Genomic DNA, 23,548 nt, shown 5'->3' on the forward strand with positions numbered 1-23,548 from the left:
AAAGCTTTTTAAAATTTTTATAAAGGTTAAAACCCCTGGCAGGTTTTAATGCTATCTGGGGCTTAATTTGTGAAATGTAGGGGTCAATTCACTAAGAGATAAATACTGCATTCACTTTTTAGTTAAATTATGTGTTATTTTTGGCGTTGTTTTTTTTTCGCAACTTTTCTTTGCAGGCTAACACTGCACCAGAAGGCACACAGCAATGTTGTGAAACTATGAACACATTCTGGGGCGCTTTCATTCACAAAACGATTTCCCTTTGATGAAATGTTACATTTTTTAATTCCTGAGCTCAGAGAAAAACATTTTCACACTGATACATTGTATAGTTTTAATTTCCTGCCCAGTGCAGAGTTCTTGTTATTTTGTAAATGTCTATAATAACACCAGCAAACACCAGATGATAAATTATAACAATGTTTTTTTTTTTTTTTAACTGAATTGACTTTAATAATTTATCAATTTTTTTTTTGCGGTATTTATCTCACTATTTTACCAAATGTGCAGTATTTATCTCACATTCAATATTTTACTTTGCGAAGCATATGCTTTTTGTTAAAGTAGAAACTGTCTATTGTATAAAAATGAAGTGCCCTTTAGGAAGCATCCAGACCTGAGAATGTACCGAATGCACCTGAACTAGGCAACAAACAATTTGATGGTAAATGAAGTAAGTATATTATAGCAAATGCATGAATGAATACAAAAATAATTATACAGACATAAGGGAACTATAAGATATAAACGTTCAATTACTCACTAACTGGCACTTAAAAGCTAAATTGAACTATGGTGCAACTAGAGTCTCTAGGGGCCAGAACCACAGAAGAATTACGCCGGCGTATCTATTGATACGCCGGCGTAATTTCAAATTTTGCGCGTCGTATCTTTGTTTTGTATCTACAAAACAAGATACGACTGCATCTCGGATCGATCCGACAGGCGTACGTCTTAGTACGCCGTCGGATCGTAGATGCATTTTTTCCGCCGGCCGCTAGGTGGCGTTTCCGTCGAATTCCGCATCGAGTATGCAAATTAGCTATTTATGGCGATCCACGAACGTACGTTCAGCCGGCGCATTTTTTTACGTCGTTTGCGTTCGGCTTTTTCCGGAGTATAGTTAAACCTGCTATTATGAGGCGTACTCAATGTTAAGTATGGCCGTCGTTCCCGCCTCACATTTTGAATTGTTTTACGTCGCTTGCGTAAGTCGTTCGCGAATAGGGATTTGCGTAGAATGACGTCACCGTCTTAACCATTGGCTTGTTCTGGTTTAATTTCGAGCATGCGCACTGGGATACCCCCACGGACGGCGCATGCGGCGTTAAAAAAAACGTTGTTTACGTCGTCGGGTCACGACGTATTTACATAAAACACGACCCCATTACATCCATTTGAATTCCGCGCCCTTACGCCGCCAAAGATACACTACGCCGCCGAAACTTACAGGGCAAATTCTTTAAGGATTCGGAAAAAAAAAAAGTTAATGCAGCGTAGTGTATCTTAAATACGCTGCGCCTCGCGGAAAAGATGCGCGGAGGTACGTGGATCTGCCCCTAGATCTGCATCAACTAACTTAGAAGGATAAAAGAGTTCTTGTGTGCACATTATACATACAACCCCAGCAGCAGGCCAAAGTATGCAAGTCTAGTGTATTGGGTACCCCTTGAAGGAATACAATTACCTGGCACCATAGGCGTGTGCACAGGGTGTGCAAGGTGTGCCTAGGCACACCCTAAACACCCCTGTTTAGTGCAGATCCCCCCTGTTTAAACCCTTGATATTTCACCAAACCCCCCTAATGGGGCTCCTAAAAAATGCCCTACTGGCACCAAACTCTGTCCTACTGACATCGTCCACTGCTTTACTGCCACAGTCAGTATATATACACATGCACACACACGCATATGTGTTTGAGCCTTGGGGTGCACACCCTAATGCAATAAGCTGCGCACACCTATGCCTGGCACCCAATGGGTAATGTTGGAAGGCTTTCGGTGGGGCTCTTCTTTAGGAAGTGCACTGTCCCTTTAAGAGTGTTGTACGTGGATGTGATTAAGCGATTAAGAGAGAGCAGTCTCTATTGCATTTACTGTGTATGGCAAGAGATTAAGAGGTGTAGCTCGGCTCATCACCCCAGACGAAGGACTTGTTTGGCTCTAATGGCTTGGTGGCCAGCAGATTCCAAAAGTCAGGTACCAGATCCTCACACAGGGATGCAGTTTGTCAGCTCCAATCCTGGAGGCAAAGTGACTTTCTCCCTCAAGCTCAGTCTTTGAAGGCCGCTCTGGAAGACTCATATGCAGGTCCGTCCCCTATTTCTGGTAGAGGTGAGCAGGCACCGCAACAGGTCTTCTTAGCTCTTCTTCTGATGGCTCTGGTCCCAGGAGATTGAGAGCACAGGCCCTATCTCTAGGATGCACTCTCCCCTCTCCTGGCTAGACTGACTCAATATCCAACAATTTGCCTGGGAAAATGGTGAACCCCTCCTCCTGATACAAGGGCTTGTGAGAATTTAAGTCCGGTAGCCATTAGTCTCCATTCACTAGCATTGCCCAACTCATCCTTTAAGACTACAGCTCCCATAATCCTTGGCTTTTGAACATTCATTCTTTCTAATTCTCCTATTGGATCTTATCCTCTCACTCTCTAATTGGGTCTGATTCTGCACTGCAGAAGGGAGGGGGGAGAAAAGAACAAGCAGGAAATTATACAGAGATGCTCTGCACAGATCCTGCAGGTGCTTGAGTGGGGAAGTGAACCGCACACAGAGACACAGAGTCCCAGCGCTGCACAACCACTCTGTACAGTTCACAGCTGCTCTGTGATTCATATAGAGGACCAGAGGAGGGGTGGAGCAGAGGGAAAACGTTTTGAAGGGTATAGACCTGCTTTAATCCCCCAAATTGATGTGCATCAAAAAATAATACTGATCTTCAACTTGTGGATCCATGAATGTCACATCCAACAACTTCTTGTGCACTATTTAAGAGTCTGCTCACCTTGGAAGTGACCTCTGATGTGACACTCCAGATGACGTCATTACGACGAAACCGGTCGAGCGGACACACGCTGTCCACACACACTTCCGCGGTTCATATACATCGCTTGTTTTGACATTGTTAAATGTGAGCACCCAGAGTTTTAATCAATAAAAACACGTTATTTGTTACGGTATCACACTATTTGGGCATATTTCTTCTCTTCGAGCCTAACACTGGAAAGAGCCATACAGGGGGACAGAGCTTTGCCAGAGTGCAGCACAGGGCATACACTGTGGATGCTTTCTACCCCAGGAGGGGGTCTTGATCTGGTGAGTGCGGGCTACTAGGCATGTGCAATTTTTTAAGTTACGAATACGTTTTCCGTCATTTTTCGTTATTTTAGTTGATTCGTTAACATACGAATGAACGAATGGTTTAGCGCAATTAATAACGAATAACGATATTTTCAAAATAACGAATATGGAAAACAACGAAGATACGAAAGAAGAAAGAAACGAAAACATAGAAACAACGAAAATACCGAACCCAAAAAAAAAAAATAATTACGAAAAACAAAATGAACGAAAATGCAAACTTACTAATATTCGAAGACCGAAAAGAAAACGAAATGCCGAACAAAGACTAAAAAACGAAAATCAAAACTAACGAAAAATAAATTACGGATCTTCGGAAAACTGAAATGAAAACAACGAAAATACAAAATAATGTAAATTAGCTTTCGTTAGTACTGAAATATTTCTGACCAATAGCCACTGAGCGCTGTCCCTTTCCTCTGAAGAGGTTTGTTCCTTCCCCCAATGAGCTTCTTTCTCATTACCTCCTGGCTCATTGTGTCTTTTTCTGTGTTAGACTGCAGTGCATCTACTTTCTAGATTTGTATTTGTAATATCTGACATATTTTAGTTTTCTTCTACGTCAGACTTCATTCTAGACAGGGTGTGTGTGCTAACTAAGACAGTCAAGTCAATCACAGTAAAATCCGAATTACAAAATTACGACGAGTAGTGTGTCGAATAAACGTAAAATGTATTCTAACAGAATTACGAATGCAATAAAATCTACAAAAGTACGTTTTTACAATCAAAGGAAATTAGACATGAAAATACGAATGATCATAAAGCAACGAAAATATATTTCTTTACGAAAATACGAATGCGGCATGATGGAAAATATAATATAAATACGAATAACAAAACAACGAAAATTAAACTAACGTAAAAACGAAGGAACGAATAAAATCATTTTAAAAATACGAACGCGGCAGAATACAAAATATAACGAAAATACGAATCTCGATTCAACGAAAAATAAACTAACAGAAAAAAACAGAAAACGGAAAAAAGAGTGTTACGAAAATACTAAAGAGTACGAATACGATAACTAACGTCTTACGAAATTACGACTCGTTACGAATCACGATAAACGAACAGAAACGAAACAGAAATAAACGAAAATTTTTGCTGTGCACATGTCTACGGGCTACATCAGAGCACAGAGGAAGGGGACACAGAGTGGATCACAATAATAAGATTATTTAGAGTGGCACGCAGCACTTTGCATGGAACATACAGCACCTTTTTGGATTGCAGCATGAAGCATTCAAAGCCATAATTCAGCACTTTAACTGGTTAACGCCCGCCACATGTACATGTACGTCCACAGAATGGCACGTACAGGCGAACATGTATGTCCCCGCCTTTCCGCGGGTCGGGGGTCCGATCGGGACCCCCCCCCCGATACATGCGGCGGTCGGTAACCCGCGGGGAGCGATCCGGGACGAGGGCGCGGCTATTCGTTTCTAGCCAGCCCTTGCGATCGCTCCCCGGGGCTGAAGAACGGGGAGAGCCGTATGTAAACACGGCTTCCCCGTGCTTCACTGTGGCGGCTGCATCGATCGAGTGATCCTTTTTATAGGGAGACTCGGTCGATGACGTCAGACCTACAGCCACACCCCCCTACAGTTGTAAACACACACTAGGTGAACCCTAACTTCTACAGCGCCCCCTGTGGTTAACTCCCAAACTGCAACTGTCATTTTCACAGTAAACAATGCAATTTAAATGCATTTTTTTGCTGTGAAAATGACAATGGTCCCAAAAATGTGTCAAAATTGTCCGAAGTGTCCGCCATAATGTCGCAGTCATGAAAAAAATCGCGGATCGCCGCCATTAGTAGTAAAAAAAAAACGATATAATAAAAATGCAATAAAACTATCCCCTATTTTGTAAACGCTATAAATTTTGCGCAAACCAACCGATAAACGCTTATTGCGATTTTTTTTACCAAAAATAGGTAGAAGAATACGTATCGGCCTAAACTGAGGGGAAAAATTGTCGCTATATTTTTGTTTATAGCGCAAAAAATAAAAACCGCAGAGGTGATCAAATACCACCAAAAGAAAGCTCTATTTGTGGGGAAAAAAGGACGCCAATTTTGTTTGGGAGCCATGTCGTACGACCGCGCAATTGTCTGTTAAAGCGACGCAGTGCCAAATCGCAAAACCTGGCCTGGGCATTTAGCTGCAAAATGGTCCGGGGCTTAAGTGGATGTATGAAAAGTTATATGGACTAATTAGTCATATTTCTATATATTTTTATTATCCTTTATTTATGCACTTGTGAATTTTACATGTACACCTGCAAGCACTACAACTATATAAGGGAGGACACATCACTTATTATTATTATTTTCAAGGCATCTATTTTAATATTCATGTTATAATATCGCATACATATGCGTCATATATAATTTTCTATTTTTATATATATTTGTGATATCATATAGGTAGGCGCCAACACCTACTAATTTTTTCCTTTAATTTCATATCCCACTTTGGTGGAATACACATGTAGGGGCAGCCACTTTAGTTATTCTTCCTCTCTACACCATTGTACTAGAGGTCTTTCTTGCAGCATATATACCTACTATCCTTTCTTGCAGCACATATATTTTTTAAACTATTTTCTGTAGCGCGGGTTCATTTTTTCTTTTCAAGGTACACCTATTAGGCTGCATTCACACCTGAGCATTTTGTTGCCTGAAGCGCGACGCTCCAAAACGCTAGAGGGGAAAAAATACATTATTCTCAATAGAGATGGTTCACATCTCCACTCCAAAACGCCTGACGCCGGATGCCTGACGCGAATCGGGCGTTTTGGGAGTTTTTGAGCGTTCGTATTTCCCATAGAAAGTAATTGAAACGTTTGATTCAAGCAACTAGAGCGACACCGAGCGTTTGGTACGGGCGTTTTGTCGCTTTAATCAATAGAACATTTCACCCAGGCAGAAGATAAATAAAATCTACCAACATAGCAACAAGTGATGAAAATATGATAATTTATCCTATTGGCTAAAATAAAAAACGTTGAAGTACAAAAACATCGGACGATGCAAATGCGCAAATACGCATGATTACGCGCAAAAAAACGACCAAACACGCTACGCTCAGGTGTGAATGCAGCCTTAGTCAATGTATGTAGGCATAGGACACACCCCTTGCCACGCCCCTTAAAGGAGAATTATAAAAAAAAAAAGGGATTGGTTAAACACACAAGTGTTTAATGAAAGGATGAAAGGTTTAATAACATTACGAAACACTTTTTGAAAGATAAAAAGTGCATTTTATATACAACTATGTAGATTAGACAAATGAGGAGGAAATAGGGACAGAGGGACATTGCTCCAAATCAGGGACATTTGGGATATATATATATATGCCAAATGTCCCTAAATGTCCCAAATCTCTGATATATATATATATATATATATACATATATATATACATAACTCGCAGAGATTTTGTTAAAACTGATGTTAAAACTGATACATGGTAATGACAGGGCTTCCAATTAAGAACGCCTGTCTTTTTTTTAACCACGACTTGATTTCCAATCAGGCACTAGTAGGGCAGCCCTGCCTGAAGGGCCCTCTGCCCTCTCTTCCGTAGCTACTTCCTGGAGCGCGCAATCTAGCTTGTGCGCTTTGACGTCGCATAGTTTCATTTGAGTGACGTGCGAACTGACCAATGGAATCCCACATCGGGCGGGACCTGACGCCGAACTTGTTCACCCATTGACGGAGGCTGGGATGACGTAATGCGTAATGGTGTGAGGCTGAGCTGCACCGCGCTGCACGTCCATGCTCGGCATAGCCGGGACCAGCTCATAAAGGGTCAACAGCGGCCGAGACCCGGACAGCGTGACGTCACAGGTGAGACGGGGGCGTTGACGTCACGGAGTGGGGTCACAGGTGAGACGTGGGGGAGGGGGTATGACCCAGACAGAAATCACTTATATGTACATCCCCGCCTAACACGTCCGTGTCGTAAGGCTGCGGGGAGATTAGATCGGCACGGATGGGCGAATGGATCGTAGCTGAGGGGGGAGGGATGGGACTGTAGCGTCACCGAACACCGGCGGAGCCCTTAGTCACCGTTCACTCCCAGCACTGTATGATGGGAACTGTACGGCTTTGTCTGTAATATGAGCTTCTTATCTGGGACTTCTGTCCTCTACATCTCCACGGATGTTCTCCAGCAGTGCCCCCTGGATTGTATAGTGCCCATACCCTGGTGGGGAAACCTAAGATTGCCACCTCGTCCCTTTAAACCCAAACGCATATTAATGACACAGGTTCTAATCAATAAACAGGTTCTGGGGCTGATTACGGTGGTAATTAAACTCACTTGGTGCCTTATCTGCATTAAAATAGCCCCAGAACCTGTGTAATTCATGTGTGTTCAGGTTTAAAGGGACGAGGTGCCAACCCTAAAGTCAACCACCCCTAGACCATGCCTATAGTAAAGCATTACTGAAGCTTTTTTATTAAAATAATAAACATCTTCTACTTACCTGCTCTGTGCTATACCCCAAACCTCCTTTTCTGGGATCCCCCATTGCCTATCGCTCCCATAGCAAGCTGCTTCCTATGGGTGTACTTGTGGGCTCGTGTCTCTATAGACATATGCAGTGCAGCCTTGCTTCTCACTGGCTGTGATTGACAGCAGCAGGAGCCAATGGCTCTGGCTGCTGCCTCCATGTCTAGTATGGAGGGAGAGAGCCTCTGCTCTTGGGCACAGCACTGGATCTAGATGGGGCTCAGGTACGTATTGGGAGGGGGAAGCAACATTCGTAAGTTTGTGTGTGTGTGTGTGTGTGTGTGTGTGTGTGTGTGTTTTTTTTTAAGTATTTGTGAACCCATATATAACAAAAACTGCCAGACCCTCTATTAGAGCCTGGCGTAGGACACTGCATTATTTGTTTATAAAAACGAGCATTGTAAATGCCTACTTAGGCCGGTCACACGATTTGCGGCTGCTGTATGAATCTGATATATATGGCTTTTGCAGGAGGGGTCGAGATCTCCCTCTCACGTCAGCCGGAGAGCTCACATGGAGAGCTCAGCCTCTCCTGCAGTAGCCCTGGAAACTGGCCGAGAGTCGCGTGACTGGAGATCGTGCTAAATCCGTATTTGCAGTGCTTGTTTTTATAAAAGACTAATGCAGTGTGCTATGCCAGGCTATAAAAGGGGCCGACAGGGACAATTTAGAAAGTTCTATTTTACTAATAGTTGCGGGGGGACGGAGACACAGATGAGGGGGAGAGAGAAGAACTGAGAGCAGGGCTGTGTATGATAGAGGGACGCACTCTGACCACGGTGGTTAGGCTCGGCAGCCCTGACTACCGTGGTCGGTACAGAGAGGGGGATACAGGAAGTGGCAGGTTCAGGCAGGTTTTTTTTGTTTAAGGGGGCAGATTACACAACACAAGCACTGTGCTGTTTAATCTGCTTTAAGTGACCAGGAAATCTCATAGTTTTTTATTTAATTTTTACATTTTTTCTTTAATGCAGAGAATGCATTCCTCTTCGTTTTCAGCCAGGGAAGCTCCCCTGTTTGTCTCTGTTTAATCTTCAAAGGCTATGATGCTGCTCATGTGATGAGTTATGACACTAGCCATTGGATGGTTTGACAGTTTGGTTGAGAGCACAACCAATGTGACAGTTGCATTCCCAGCATGTGCCGGATATGTAACTGTTACTTTTAAAATCTCGTACGCTCTCTCGGATTTTCCGACGGGAATTGTGCGATGGCAGGGTTTTATCGGAAAAAACGACCGTTTGTATGCTCCATCGGACAATTGTTGAAATTTCCGACAAATGTTTTATAGCATGCTTTCCGACAACAAATGTGTGTTTTTTGGATTTTCCGATCGCGTGTACACAAGTCTGTTGAAAAAAAATCCAAAGTACAAACACGCATGCTCCGAACCAATGCTCACCATAAGTCAACATTAGCAAAAGTTGCCCAAAGTGTGGCGCTGAAAAACCACATAGTTTTGTGTATGTTGGCTGAGAAAGTTCTGCCGTCTGTATGCATACAAAGTTCACGGCCAACGCCCTTCGCACAAAATTCCACGGATTTATCTGATGGCAATCCAATCATGTGTACAAGGCTTTAAATAGATGGGTTTCCGCATTAAGGTAAAAAAAAAAAGAGCCTTCAGAGCCACGTTAAGGGCTCATTCAGCCTGGGTTCACACTATTGCCAACACAGACATTGCATTGCAGATCACATGTGATGTCTGTGCGATGCGAATTCAGCCATACAGTTTGTATGGCTGAACTTGCATTGCATTGTCACAAAAAGGCTGCAGGAACCGTATTTTTCCCGCACTGGAATCGGATTGCATGGGTTTTCACACCCATGCAATCCGATTCCTGCCCGAATCCACAGTTCGCACTGCCATCTGTGAACCGATCTGGAGGTGTCATTAACTTTGTATTGACACTCGCAGCGGTTCGCAGAGGGAAGTGTGAACTGCCTGCGAGGGAGATGCGATGTGGGAACCCGCACTGGAATCGCGCTGGTTCCCGCATCACTACAGTGTGAACCGTGGCTCAGTTGTGACAAAAATAAGTGGCCAGGGGGCAGAAAGGACGGGGTTGAGCCGCAGTTTTATCATCTTCCTAAATTGGTTCTTAATATTAGGACACTTATCTGTCCAGGGATCCAGTGGTGTCTTCACCCAAGCCAATTTTTCAATTGGGTGCTGCTGCCACTATCTCAGCTAAGCCTTGCGGCTTCACAGCTGGTTCCCTGCTGCGAATGCGTGAAGCATGCTGCACTTTGTGAATGGCCAGGCGGTGGGGGAAGGAGGAGCATGGGCGAGCGGGTACCTATAAAAACCAGGTACTCACTCCCTCAAAGGGTACCAAATGTGGCAGCAGAGGGGGGGGGAGGGAGGAGGCAAACAATCGGAAATTCCCCTTTTGGGCAGAGCGCCACTTACTGTAATCCCTGCATTAAAGAGGAACTTTAGTCAGAAAATGAAGTCCTTCTAGATCACTTCAGGCTGGCCCCTTGTGCAGGTATTGCCATGTAAAACATTAAAAATAAGTGCATATACTGTTTCAAATCCAGTAATACACCGTCTCACCCTGCTCTGTACTCTGCACTGCCAAGTTTGTAGAGGCTGATCTGCTGACAGCCTTAAAGCAGATTGAAACCAATGAAGCTGCTTCTGTTTGATTTGCAACTGCCATGGTGCTGCAAATGTGATCAGATATGACACCAGCCATTTCATAGTTTGACAGTTTGAGGACAAAAGCAAATGTGACCGTTGGCAAACTCGGCATTCCATGAATGTATCTGTGTTTTTTTTTTTTGTTTTTTTTTTAATCACTAAATCGATGGGTTTAGTCCCACTTTAGGATTTACTGCTGTTCAGGGGATCTGGGCTTTAGCAAAATGGCACCCTCCGGCAAGAAGAAACAGCAATGCTGGAGGCAATTTACAGCACAGACTAATGTTGGTAGCATAATTATTAATGCGGAATGTATGTTCCTTTTTAAAGAACATTGTTTTTTTTATCAAGTTGTTATGTGTAAAAGGTAGCAGTATGCCCCAGTAAGAATTACACCTGCTGATGCATTTAGCGGGCAGTACTGCCACCAAATGCAACCCATCCTAGTGAATGGGGCAATGCAGGTGGTTGAGAGATTTACAGGGTAAAAGGTGACCCATTTAAGCTGTCAGTCAAGCACCTTCTGAAAGGCAATCTGCCACTGATCACTTTTGAGCGGGCAACGCAAATGTAAACCTGTTTTTAACCTTCCTGTACCACCAATCAAAGCAGTAGGTAATTAAATAAATGACAGAAGAATGGGGCACTATAGACCTGTGTGTACGCGTTGCTTCTCTAAACTCAGAGAAATACTCGCCTTCTCTTTCTATTGAAGCAGCGGTTAAATCCCTCGCCTGCTGCCGTCATCTCCACAGTTGCTTCTGGGTGCCCAGTTATCAGCATCTTGATTGGGGAATAACAGTATTCTACACATATGCAGCCCAGTATGCATTCAGTAGAAAACTGTGAGCAGGCAGTTAGGCGTTTGTTATTGCCTGCTAGCAGTCTTTTATTGATTAGATGTAGTTCCACTTTAAGGCACGTCAGTCTTTAGACTTTACTGGAACCTGCCGCCTCCAGAGTTTGACTGCAGCACAACAAAAATGAGCCAATGATGGTTTTTAAAGCTTTAAAATAATTTTTTCCCACTGTGGAAAAACCTCAAAACCAAAGGTGGCGTTGGTAGTGTTAATGCATTTTGCTGCATGATTCTTGAAGCAGGGCAACACTCAATATGAAGAATACCATATTTTCAATAGATCTGCTCATGTCTGAGTGTTGTCGCGTGCCACTTGAAGGGTCTGTGGGTCAGAATTGGCACGTAGATGGGAGTGCTGGAAAAACACTTAAAGTCTAAGGCCATAAATTCACGATTCTGCTTCTATATGTGTGAAAAACATACAAAAAAGCCTCTAAATTTCCTGGTTCACGATAAGTGTGAAATGGGGCATTAGAGTAATCTTGTCATTACAACAATTCACAGTACCCACAAGAAGAGGCTCTATCCTGTATCTGCAAACTCTTCTGTAATACTGCTCTTCAGCTGCCACAAGTATTCCCCACTTCCAGGTGTGTGAATTCCCACCAACTCCACAGCATGCATTAGGAGGAATTCAACTCGTCCTGTTAGTCGAATATTTGCAGCAGCTGGGGAGAAGCATTGCAGGGGCGTTTCAAGACAAGATGCTGGAAAGGTAAGTATAGAGCCTCTCTTCCTGCGTGAATTGGTGTTTGACCTAAAAAAAAAATCTATCACTTTGTCTATTCAGGGCAAGGTGACACTTTTACATTATTGTTTACTTCCCCACTTACTGATACTCTTCTTTGCTGTGGTCCCTTGTCTTTGCATTCATTTGCATGAGTGCTGAGGAATTATCAAACATGTGGGGCCATGTGACCTTCTTGGCGGAAGGGGAAGGAGGAGGGAGTCGAGCTGTGATGTAATTTGCCGTGGCTCAGACTCTCGGATATGGGGACATGATACCTGTCAAAGACTGGTATCCGCCCCCCCCGAAAGGTGCCAAACGTGGCATTGGAGGGGGGGGGGGACAAATTAGTGGAAGTTCCACTTTTGGGTGGGACTCTGCTTTAAGATTTTAAAAAACGGTTACATTCCCGGATTGCTAACTGTCACATTTACTTGTGTTTTCAAGCTGTCAAACAATCAAATGGCTGGTATCGTAATTGATTACATATGCAACACCATGGCAGTTGCAGATTAAACGGAGGCTAAGAAGGCAGCTTCCTTGGCTGAAAAGGATAGAAGGGCTTAGTACCACTTTAACTGCAGCAGAGAAAAATTGCCTCCTGCCCTGCTAGACAGAGCTCTGCTGTGTGTCATAACAGTGTAAATCTCAGGATTGGAAGGGCAGAAATGCAAATCCTTGAGCGGATAAAACGACTGTTATATATTAAGAGCTGCACAATTAATCATTAAAAAAAATAAAATAATGATCTCAATTCAACCCCCCTCACGATCCTAATCCAGCATTTCCAATGATTCATTCATGTAACAAATGCAGAGTCGTTTTCTGGTCAGTCAGCTGTCAAAAAAAAAGGCCAGCAAATGTTTATCAACATTGTCAGTGCTAGGAGATCACTATAAACAAAGTATCATTTGATTATTTTAGATCAAATGAATTAACGTCAGTCTGTAAATGAGGGCAGTTTAACCGGTTAACGCCCGCCGCATGTATATGTACGTCCACAGAATGGCATATACAGGCATATTGGCGTACAGGTACGTCCCTGCCTTTTCCCAGGGTCCCCCCCCCCGGTACATGCGGCGGTCGGAAACCCGCGGGGAGCGATCCGGGACGAGGGCGTGGCTATTTGTTTCTAGTCGCCCCCTAACTCCTTTAGCGCCCCCTGTGGTTAACTCCCAAACTGCAACTGTCATTTTCACAATAAATGCAATTGAATAGGGGTGCAACGGATCACAGTTGATCCGTGATCCGAACGGGTCACCCCCTTCGGATCGGAACACACTGTGATCCGCGGATTGCCACGGCTCCGGAGCTAGGCCGAAGCCGCGGCCTTTCCTAATGTTACGGCGGCGGCTCCGGAGCTAGGCCGAAGCCGCAGCCGCTCCTAATGTTTCGGCCTACCTCCGGAGCCGCGACCATAACGCTAGGAAAGGCCGCGGCTTCGGCCTAGCTCCGGAGCCGCCGCCGTAACATTAGGAAAGGCCGCGGCTTCGGCCTAGCTCCGGAGCCGCGGCCATCTTGGTACACCCGGCGGCGGCCCTCCTCTGTTTACACCCACAGAGGAGGAGCCCGCACTCGTGGGACACACCGCTCGGGGAGTGTCTGTCGAGAGAAGGGGGGTCACTTCACTGTCCTGAGAGAAGGGGGGGGTCACTTCACTGTCCTGAGAGAAGGGGGGGGTCACTTCACTGTCCTGAGAGGAGGGGGGGTCACTTCACTGTCCTGAGAGAAGGGGGGGTCACTTCACTGTCCTGAGAGAAGGGGGGGTCACTTCACTGTCCTGAGAGAAGGGGGGGTCACTTCACTGTCCTGAGAGAAGGGGGGGTCACTTCACTGTCCTGAGAGAAGGGGGGGTCACTTCACTGTCCTGAGAGAAGGGGGGGTCACTTCACTGTCCTGAGAGAAGGGGGGGTCACTTCACTGTCCTGAGAGAAGGGGGGGTCACTTCACTGTCCTGAGAGAAGGGGGGGTCACTTCACTGTCCTGAGAGAAGGGGGGTCACTTCACTGTCCTGAGAGAAGGGGGGGGGGGTCGCTGTCCTGAGAGAAGGGGGGGAAATCGCTGTCCTGAGAGAAGGGGGGGGGGGTCACTGTCCTGAGAGAAGGGGGGGTCACTGTCCTGAGAGGAGGGGGGGGTCACTGTCCTGAGAGAAGGGGGGGTCACTGTCCTGAGAGGAGGGGGGGGGGGGCACTGTCCTGAGAGGAGGGGGGGGGGGTCACTGTACTGAGAGGAGGGGGGGGTCACTGTACTGAGAGGAGGGGGGGTGTCTGCACCGAGGGGGTACTATAGTGGGGGGGGGGGGGGACATGTGGATATTACAGTGGGGGAGATTTTTTTTTGCCGATCCGAAAAATGATCCGATCCGTGACTCCTGATCCGAGGAACGATCCGAACCGTGAGTTTTTTGATCCGTTGCACCCCTACAATTGAAAGGCATTTTTTGCTGTGAAAATGACAATGGTCCCAAAAATGTGTCAAAATTGTCCGAAGTGTCCGCCATAATGTCGCAGTCACGAAAAAAATCGCTGCCATTGGTAGTAAAAAAAAATAAAAATAAAACTATCCCCTATTTTGTAAACGCTATGAATTTAGCGCAAACCAATCGATAAACGCTTATTGCGATTTTTTTTTTTTACCAAAAATAGGTAGAATACATATCGGCCTAAACTGAGGAAAATAAAAATGTTATATATGTTTTTGGGGGATATTTATTATGATGGTGATCAAATACCACCAAAAGAAAGCTCTATTTGTGGGAAAAAAAGCACGTCAATTTTGTTTGGGAGCCACGTCGCACGACCGCGCAATTGTCAAAGCGACGCAGTGCCGAATCGCAAAACCTGGCCTGGGCATTTAGCTGCCTAAAGGTCCGGGGCTTAAGTGGTTAACCACTTAAAGACTAAGCCTTTTTTTGACACTTGTTGCTTACAAGTTAAAATTAGTATTTACTAGAAAATTACTTTGAACCTCCAAACATTATATATAATTTTTTTTTTTAGCAGAGATCATGGAGAATAAAATGTCAGTTGTTGCAATATTTTACGTCGCCCTTTCTTTTTTCAGCAGTCTTTCATACACAATATTTTTTTTGGGGGGGGGGGGGAAATACCCTTCAATGAATAAAAAAAACTAAACGTGAGAATCGCGATCTTTATTCTAAGCAAGAAAAAAATGTGATTCTCATTTTACCCAGAATTGTGCAACTCTATATTTTATATATGTATTTTATCTGCATATCTTTAGCTGTGTATCTGGAATTCTGCTTCAAGTAGGATATTATTATTATTTCAGGTACTTCCATAGTGCCGTCAATTTCATCAGTGCTTCTCATTTATATTGTACATTCAGTCCCTACCCTCAAGGAGCTTACAATCTAAGGTCCCTAACTCGCATTCATACATACACACACTGGGGCCAGTTGAGACAGGAGCCAATATATCATACCAGCATGTGTTTGGAGTGTGGGAGGAAACCGGAGTACCCGGAGGAAACCCACACAGGCATAGGGAGAACATTCAGGCAGTAGGTGTAGTTTATAAACCCCATCAGCATTTTTCCCTGTCTGTCTCCCTGTTGGACATTTTTGTTTGTGTGACAAGATTCATTAGCACAGGAAGTGAGGGGAAAATCCTCCCAATGAAGCCTTGGCCAAAAAACAGATCTCCCAGATCTATACAGAAGTTTTGACTGGTGTCAAATTAACTTGTGCTCTTTAGACTTAAACATTTTGAAAGAGTTTTGTTATATTTGTTGCATTTAAAGCAGGAAAATGTCTTGCCATAAATCTATTGAGCTTCTTTTGCATTCTGTCTCGCTGAATTCTGAAAGTGTTACCGGCCCTAAGGGCCCATTCACACCTGAGCGTTTTGTAGCCTGAAGCCTGAAGCTATAAAACGCTAGAGGGGAACAAATCCATTATTCTCAATGGAGATAGTTCACATCTCCACTCACCTGCCTAAAGCCGAACGCCTGAAGCTCAAACAAGTTCTGGACCCTTTTTTGTTGCGCGATTTGGGCGTTTTTAAACGTTTGAATTCCCATGGAAACGCTCGATTCCAGCGTGACAACGAGCGTTTCTACGGACGTTTTGTCACTTTAATCTGTTCTGTGAAATAGAACATTCACCCAGGAGGAAAGATAAAAAAATCTACAAACATAGCAAGAAATTATGAAAGAGATGATCATTTTTTCTAACAACGATGTATGCAAATGTGCGCGACAAAACGCCAGAGAAAACGCTCAAAAACGCTATGCTCAGGTGTGAATGGGGCCTAAGTTCACCACTGGGGACTACAAAACACCCCCCCCCCCCCATGTCAGAGGAGGGGAAGCAGCCTGTAGCTCTTACACACTCCTATCCTGGATGACAATGCTGCCCTCCATAGATAGAGTAGGAAGCCCTGTCACCCTAGTACAGAAAGTTTGTTACTGGTAGGATCCTCAAGTGAGAGTAATGCAGTCACCACATTTAGGGGCTGGTAAACATTGGGTTTACTCATAACACGGGATCTCAGCCAGTGATAATTCTACCAAGGTTTTCACCAAGGAAGTTGGTATTTGCATAACAAGTTGCTGATAAAGAAACATATCACACTTTGTAGCAGCGATTTGTAATGTTTACAAATATATATTTATTTATTTTTTCCCATTTGTTGCTAGTTACAAAGTTGTTCCTATAACTGGATACAATGTTTATCTATGTAGCTACAAATTACCCCATGCCTTGATCATATATTGGTTGCACTGGATAACATGATTAGCTCCTGAAGCTGGCAGCTCTGTAACTAGCCTCATGTGTTAAGCCAGTTGGCCATATCGTGTGGAATGTCAGCAACATAGACCTTTCAATGACTGCAATTTATAAAAAAACAAAACTACTACTACTACTACTACTACTATAAAATAGCCAAAACTAGGTGCAGGAACCCCGATTTGTTGCTTTTGCATCCAATTGGTAGGTTACCAACCTGCTCATAACTTTAGTTCTGTTGGGGCTGTGGGTGCAGAACAGTGTAGTGTGTGTTGTAGTGTTTCTACCACGCAAAGCAGTCCAAGTATGAGCGAAACAGTGAAAGCGAACAGCCAGCTGCAACGTGAACAGTGCATCCAGTGTTTTCCTGAACCCCACACCCACCAAAATTCTGATGTTTGGGGGGTACTTGGCGGCAGTCAGAAGCCCTGCCAAGCACCCCTGTTTTAGTGCCCTTCAGAACAGGGCCTAGCTTTCCTTTTACATTAGAAAACCATAAATCCCACCTAAAACCTGTCAGAGGGAAAAATATATATTTATATTAAAATCCACCCAAAATAGATCCCCTAAAAAGGGGTTTTAAAAATTGTGGATGAAGCAGAACTAAAGTGAAAAAAACAAGACCCTGTAGGCAGGCGGGCCTTTAAAGGCCTCATGCACACTATGCCCTTTTTACAGCTGCTCCTGCTTCTAAAATCCGCTTCGTGTTAGCCTGTGTCTCCATGCACACTGTATGGCTGCATTCACACCTGAGCGTAGGGCGTTCGGTCGTTTTTTCGGGCGTTTTTTTCGCGCGTATTCATGCTTATTTGCGCGTTTGCATACAGCGTCGTGCGACGTTTTTGTACTTCGGCGTTTCTTATTTTAGCCAATAGGAAAAATTATCATCTTTTCATCACTTGTTGCTATGTTGGTAGATTTTTTTTAATCTTCTGCATGGGCGACAAGTTCTATTGATTAAAGCGACGAAACGCCCATAGCAAACGCCCGTTGTCGCGCGATACGCTCAATACGCGCGTTTCCCATTACTTTCTATGGGGAAAAAAAAACGCTCAAACGAATCGCGCGACAAAAAAAGGTCCGGGACTTGTTTGAGCTTCGCGCGACAGGCGTTTGGGCGTTCAGGTGTGAACAGTCACCATAGGGAATAATGTTAATTCTCCCCTCTGGCGTTTGTGAGCAGTGCGCTTCAGGCGTAAAAACGCCTAGGTGTGAATGGGGCCTAAGTTGTTTTAAAAAAGGAGCATTGTAAATACTGATCTTGAGCTGTCTTTAGGCGGGTCACATGACTCGCAGACGCTTTACAGCTCCGAGGGAGGGCCTTTGATCTCCCTCTGATGTCAGCCGGGGAGATCATATGGCCGCTCATCTCCTCCCGCAGAAGCCATCCATTGGAGCTGTGAAGTGGCCGCGAGTCGCGTCATTGGCCTGAAGACAGCTCAATATCGCTATTTAGAATACTCGTTTTTTTTTTAATCTGAGACAGACAAAGAGAGGGAACTGACGGGCAGGAAGGAGGGGGTGAGAGGGAGAGAGGATGGCAGCATATGATGCAGGGCCGTACTCTGACCACTGTAGTCAGGGCTTGGCAGCCCTGATTTTCATGGTCGGCGCAGAGAGGGCATACAGGAAGTGGCAGGTTCAGGGAGCTTTTTTTTTTTTTTTTTTTTTTTACAGTTTAAAGGGGACAGATTACACAGCAATCTGTGTAATCTGTTTTAAGGGTGTGTGTGTGTGTGTGTGTGTGTGTAAAAAAAACATTTGGGTTATCAGACACTTATGCGAATTGGATGCGTATTTGCCTCCATTTCAGGGACCAATTTAGGCAAAGATTCTGCTTTGATTCATCCCTGAAACGGAGAACAGGGACAGACCGTGTTAAAAACACAAGGATGCACTGTATAATATGTGTGTATTCTCTTTCACCTAAAAAGTCTTTTAGCTTTGCTTGGGGTGTCATACATGTGTAAAATACTGTCCAGCAATTCATTTTTTTTTTTTTTTTTTACTGATCTATATACAACGCAATATGCAGCAGTGTGTACATGCCTATTAAAAACAATGGTCTGCAGTTAGATCTGTCAACTGCAGACCATGGGTGGTATAGGAGGTGACAGCACATTAGACACTGGGTGGGCTAGCATAGTGCTCTCTCCTGTCTAGCCTGCCACAGTGCCCTGCAGGGTGCCCCAGAGCAGGCTAGTTTTTGGCAGTGCACAGTCACTGTGCACACCCCAAACAGGCCAGTGTAAATGATGAGGTTGGTGACGGCGCTCCGGATGGGGGGGTGACACCATGTTCGGATATCACTTCTTACTTTATGGTGTCACCCCTCTGGCAGTTGTCATCTGGATGCGGGCCGCACTCCCATACTGACGCCACTAGTGCACTGCCAGGAAAGGTTCAGGTCTGTTTTTAGGGACGCAGTATACAAAAAAGCAGTGGTAAACTGCAGCATTAAAAAATCTCCTGCAAGGCAATGGAAAATGCTTACCTTAGAATGAAGCCCCCCAGCGGCGTGCTGTCACCACTGACAGGGCTTCCATCTTCCCCCGGTCTTTCTTCTGGGTTCCCAGGCTCCGGCTGTATGAGTGGCTGGGACCATAATGATGTTGCTCCTGCGCATGCGTGCGGGGGCCCTCAGCTGCGGCACGGAGCTCTGAAGGTCTGGCATGGTACACCAGACCTGCAAATGCACTGGTGACGTCACCCGCTGCATACAGGGTGAATGTCTCCTAAACGACAAGTTTAAGAGATATTCATTGTACCTACAGGTAGGCTTTATTATAGGTGTACTTGTAGGTACAACTTTAAAAGAAAAAAAGACTTTCCTATCGCTTTAAAGAGGAAGTAAATCCAGGTGGGTTTTACTTCCTCTTTTTTCCCTGCAAAGTAAAAGCATAATGGGCTAGTATGCATCGCGTACTAGCCCATTATATGCCACTTACCTGCAAACAAAGCCTGCAATGTCCCCCTAGTGGCCGCATCCATCTTTAATCCTCCACTGTGATTGCTGGAGTCGCATGATGTCAGATGTGTGCGGGAGTCGATGGTTACGGCACGGGCCCTTTAGAAATGGCACGAGTCTTGCCCTATCTTCAGAGCGCACGCACCGATGTTGGCGCAGGCGTATATGGTAAATATCTAAGCAGTACAGGTTTAGGAGATATTTCCAGTACCTAAAGGTAAGCCTTATTACAGGCTGACCTGTAAGGAAAGGTGGTGTAACAAGGTTTACAACCACTTTAAAGTGTGAATGTGGGCAGTGGCGGTGCGTCTATAGAGGGTACTGGAGCGTCGCCCCCTCTGGCTCTCGCACCGCCACTGAATAACATAGATTCATGCATTGCATGAATCTATGTTATTGTTGCCGGCCGCTGCCACAACTATTCAGATGGCCGGATGGTGAGCGCTGACTACCTGAATAATGGCAGCTGGTTGGCTGTGCGGAAGTGCCTATCAGAGCCACTGGCTCTGATAGGCATTCCAAGTACAGCCCTCGGCTCCAGGAAGCTTATCCTCAGGACGTACGGGAGGTGCGTTCCTTGGAAAAGTCTCAGAAAAGTCTCAGCCGGCTCAGCCAATCAGGTTCACCGATTCTGGTTATCGGTAACCTGATTGGCTGAAGCGTCATCGAGGGTGGGAGAAGACATCGAGGGACGTGGAAGGAGAAAGGTAAGTGCCGGGGGGGGGGGGGGGGTATTTTACAGGGCACAGTGGCAACAATTAAAGGGCACAGTGACATGCACAGTGGCAACAATGGGCACAGTGGTGACAATTGATGGCACAGTGGCTGCGTTTGATGGCATGGCACAGTGGCTGCGTTTGATGGCATGGCACAGTGGCTGCGTTTGATGGCATAGGGACTGCGTTTGATGGCATGGCACAGTGGTGACAATTGATGGCACAGTGGCTGCGTTTGATGGCATGGCACAGTGGTGACAATTGATGCCGCAGTGGCTGCATTTGATGGGCACAGTGAGGCTGCAATTGTGTTCTTTTTTTTTTTTTTTTTTTGCGCCCCCCTCCAAAAATTTTGAGCACCAGCCGCCACTGAATGTAGGCATTTTCAGTAACTTCCTGATACATCGAAGGGACAGGAAGTGAGGAGAAATCTCCACAAAAAAATAAAGTGGTGGGGATGTATCCCTTCCCTACTCTATACAAAGTGTGATGTCTATAGAACTGAAGTACCCACATTGGGGGTGTTTTATGTAGGTACACACTTGTAGTAGCTCAGGCAGTTAGTTGTTTGTCCTCTGAGGAGTGTCGTGTGAGGTGTTGTCACACCGGTTGCTATGTATTCCTGTAGGTCACACGCTGTCTATAGTGAGGTGTGTACGGTCTCCTTTAACCCTTAATTACTAGGCACAGAGCTCCGCCTTCCTCGGTCAGCCGGAGGAAGTAGAGCAGCGGCCCGGAGCCGAGCGCTCCAGGATTTACAGGTCCGTCGCCTGTTTTTGCCCGGCTTTCATTCATTCCCCGGCGCCGGGGTCTGTAATCGAGGCTGGCTTCGCTCTTGCCTTGGAAACCGCTAGGCCTCAGTGTGGTGGGCGGGGCGAAGCTCTCAGCCTAGCTTTAGTCTTTTGGGTGCCGTACATGATTGACTATGCATGGGGCCAGTGAGTCGGAAAGCGGCGGTACGAGCAGTGTGGGCGGAGCCCGTGTTGGGTTAGGTTGCACCGTGTGTATCTGTATGGGGAGGAGAGAGCTCAGTGTGCAGCAGCATGTGTGTGACCGGGGGACTGCTACATGTGTATACTTGGCTAGTTTGTAAACAGCTCACCTGGACAGCAAGTAAGTGCACGAGGGGCCGGCTATTCCTATTACATTGGGGGGTGTATGATCATAGAGGGGCACTGATAGAATGGGTACACACACTCGGGTCCTATACTGATACAGCAATATTATATGTATACATACAATGTAATGTATCCACATATGATCATAATGCCATAGAGGGTAATAGACCTGCTTTACAGCACGACTAGGTAAAAGGTAAAGTGCTAGCCACATGTGCCTTTCCATCCCATAATATGTTTGTGTATAGCTCACCTATGTGCTGTTCTGGACATAGCCAATTATGTGGTTGCTGGAATGCAGAAGAATCACATTTAAAGCGTTTGATAACCTCCCAAAAATATGGATCCTGCTCCTTTAAAGCATTTTATAGAGCACAGTGCTTGTGCTGTGAAATTCGGACCCCTGTAACACCTAAAAACCTGGCTGATCCTGGCAGTTTCTCTCCTCCCCTCTGCAAACAGACCACGCTGGTTGCTGAGCCCCTGATATCGTGATCTGTTTGCGTACCTCCGTCACCTGCAGCCTGCTCTCCTGTCTCTGCTCCCCCCTCTGTGCGCAGTGCCGCTCCATCTCCCTCCTGCTGCAGGAATATACATTATATTTTAATACTATCCGTTTTGTTTCCAAATACTGTGCCCTGCTGTGTGTGTGTGTGTGTGTGTGTGTGTGTGTGTGTGTGTGTATAATAAATAAATATATATATATATATATATAATATTTATATTATATTATAAATAATCTCTCTCCTCCTTTTACTGTACGGCGGCGGCTCCCTTTGGTCACTTGACTGGCCGTGTCTCTTCTCAACTCCATCAGCTGGGAAACCTCAGCCTTGCCCCCTGCTTCTGCAAGACGGGCAGAGAGAAGACACAGCGGTGACATGGGAGCCGCCGTGCAGAGCACAGGGGGGCACAGTTTTAGGAAACAAAACGGATAGTATTAAAATGTGAAAGTGGGTTAACAACCACTTGTCAGGGATCATGGTTATTGTCACCTTGTTGTAGAGCAGGGGTAGGCAACCTTAAAGAGGTTGTAAACGCACACAAATAGAACCCCCCCCCCCCATAAGACAAAGGCATAATGAGCTAGTATGCATCGCATACTAGCTCATCATGAAATACTTGCCTTAGAACCAAGCCCTCCAGCGGTGCCCGTACACTGCTGACATCTTACCCAGAGTTTCTTCTGAGTTTGCTTGCTCTGGCGCTGTGATTTGCCAGAGCTGCGATCACATCACTCTCATGCATGTGTGCAGGAGCCACCGTTTACAGCACAGTGCTCTGACGGAACGGTACCTATTGCCGATCCTTCAGAGCGCATGGACCAGTGATGTCACTGGCTACATGTAACGTAAATCTCCCCTAAACAGTACAAGTTTAGGAGATATTTTCACTACCTATAGGAAAGCCTATAAATAAGGTTTACCTATAGATGAATGTCGGCAGAGGAAGTTTAATGTAGAAGAATAAAAGTTACTTACCTGACTGCCCATCCACCCCTGTAGTGAGGTGCAAACGCTCAGTTGAACGCATGGGTATGCATGGGAGTGACGTCATTTCCACCCAATCGAAAATGTAATTTTTTTTTAAATAGTTTCAAAATTAACTTCTGGGCGCTGGTGGCACGCAAATATGCGGCTTCTTGGTGGGTGGGCCAGATTGCAGCTGTGCTGAGAGCCTGTGCCCTGCTCGCTCCCGGCGACTAAGGAAAGCTCTTGATCGTAAGTAGCACATGAATCTAGACCCTGGCATCTGAAACCCCTTAAATTAACTTTTTTTTCTTTTTTCTTCTTAAAGCGAGGGTTCACCCAAAAAATATTTTTTTAACATTACATTCAGCCGAGTTGTCACAATGACAATCCGCTGTTTTTTTTTTTTT

The 23,548-nt window shown here is 45.2% G+C and overlaps 1 protein-coding gene across 6 annotated transcripts in view; it reads left to right on the forward strand.

Annotated features, from left to right (window-relative positions):
* Positions 1 to 7,085: 7,085 nt before the first annotated feature.
* CHD8 (chromodomain helicase DNA binding protein 8) overlaps positions 7,086 to 23,548 on the forward strand; it is a 107,905-nt gene continuing 91,442 nt past the window's right edge. For 3 of the 6 annotated variants that reach the window (XM_040352913.1, XM_040352934.1, XM_040352950.1), the window contains exon 1: positions 7,087 to 7,217. The gene's annotated coding sequence lies outside the window, so the exon portion shown is untranslated. Of the gene's footprint in view, positions 7,257 to 21,410; positions 21,665 to 23,548 lie in introns of those variants that run through there. The other 3 variants (XM_040352943.1, XM_040352919.1, XM_040352927.1) reach the window with 3 other exon arrangements.

This window comes from Rana temporaria, chromosome 1, assembly GCF_905171775.1.
Source record: "Rana temporaria chromosome 1, aRanTem1.1, whole genome shotgun sequence".
In the NCBI taxonomy this organism is placed as follows: Eukaryota; Metazoa; Chordata; class Amphibia; order Anura; family Ranidae; genus Rana; species Rana temporaria.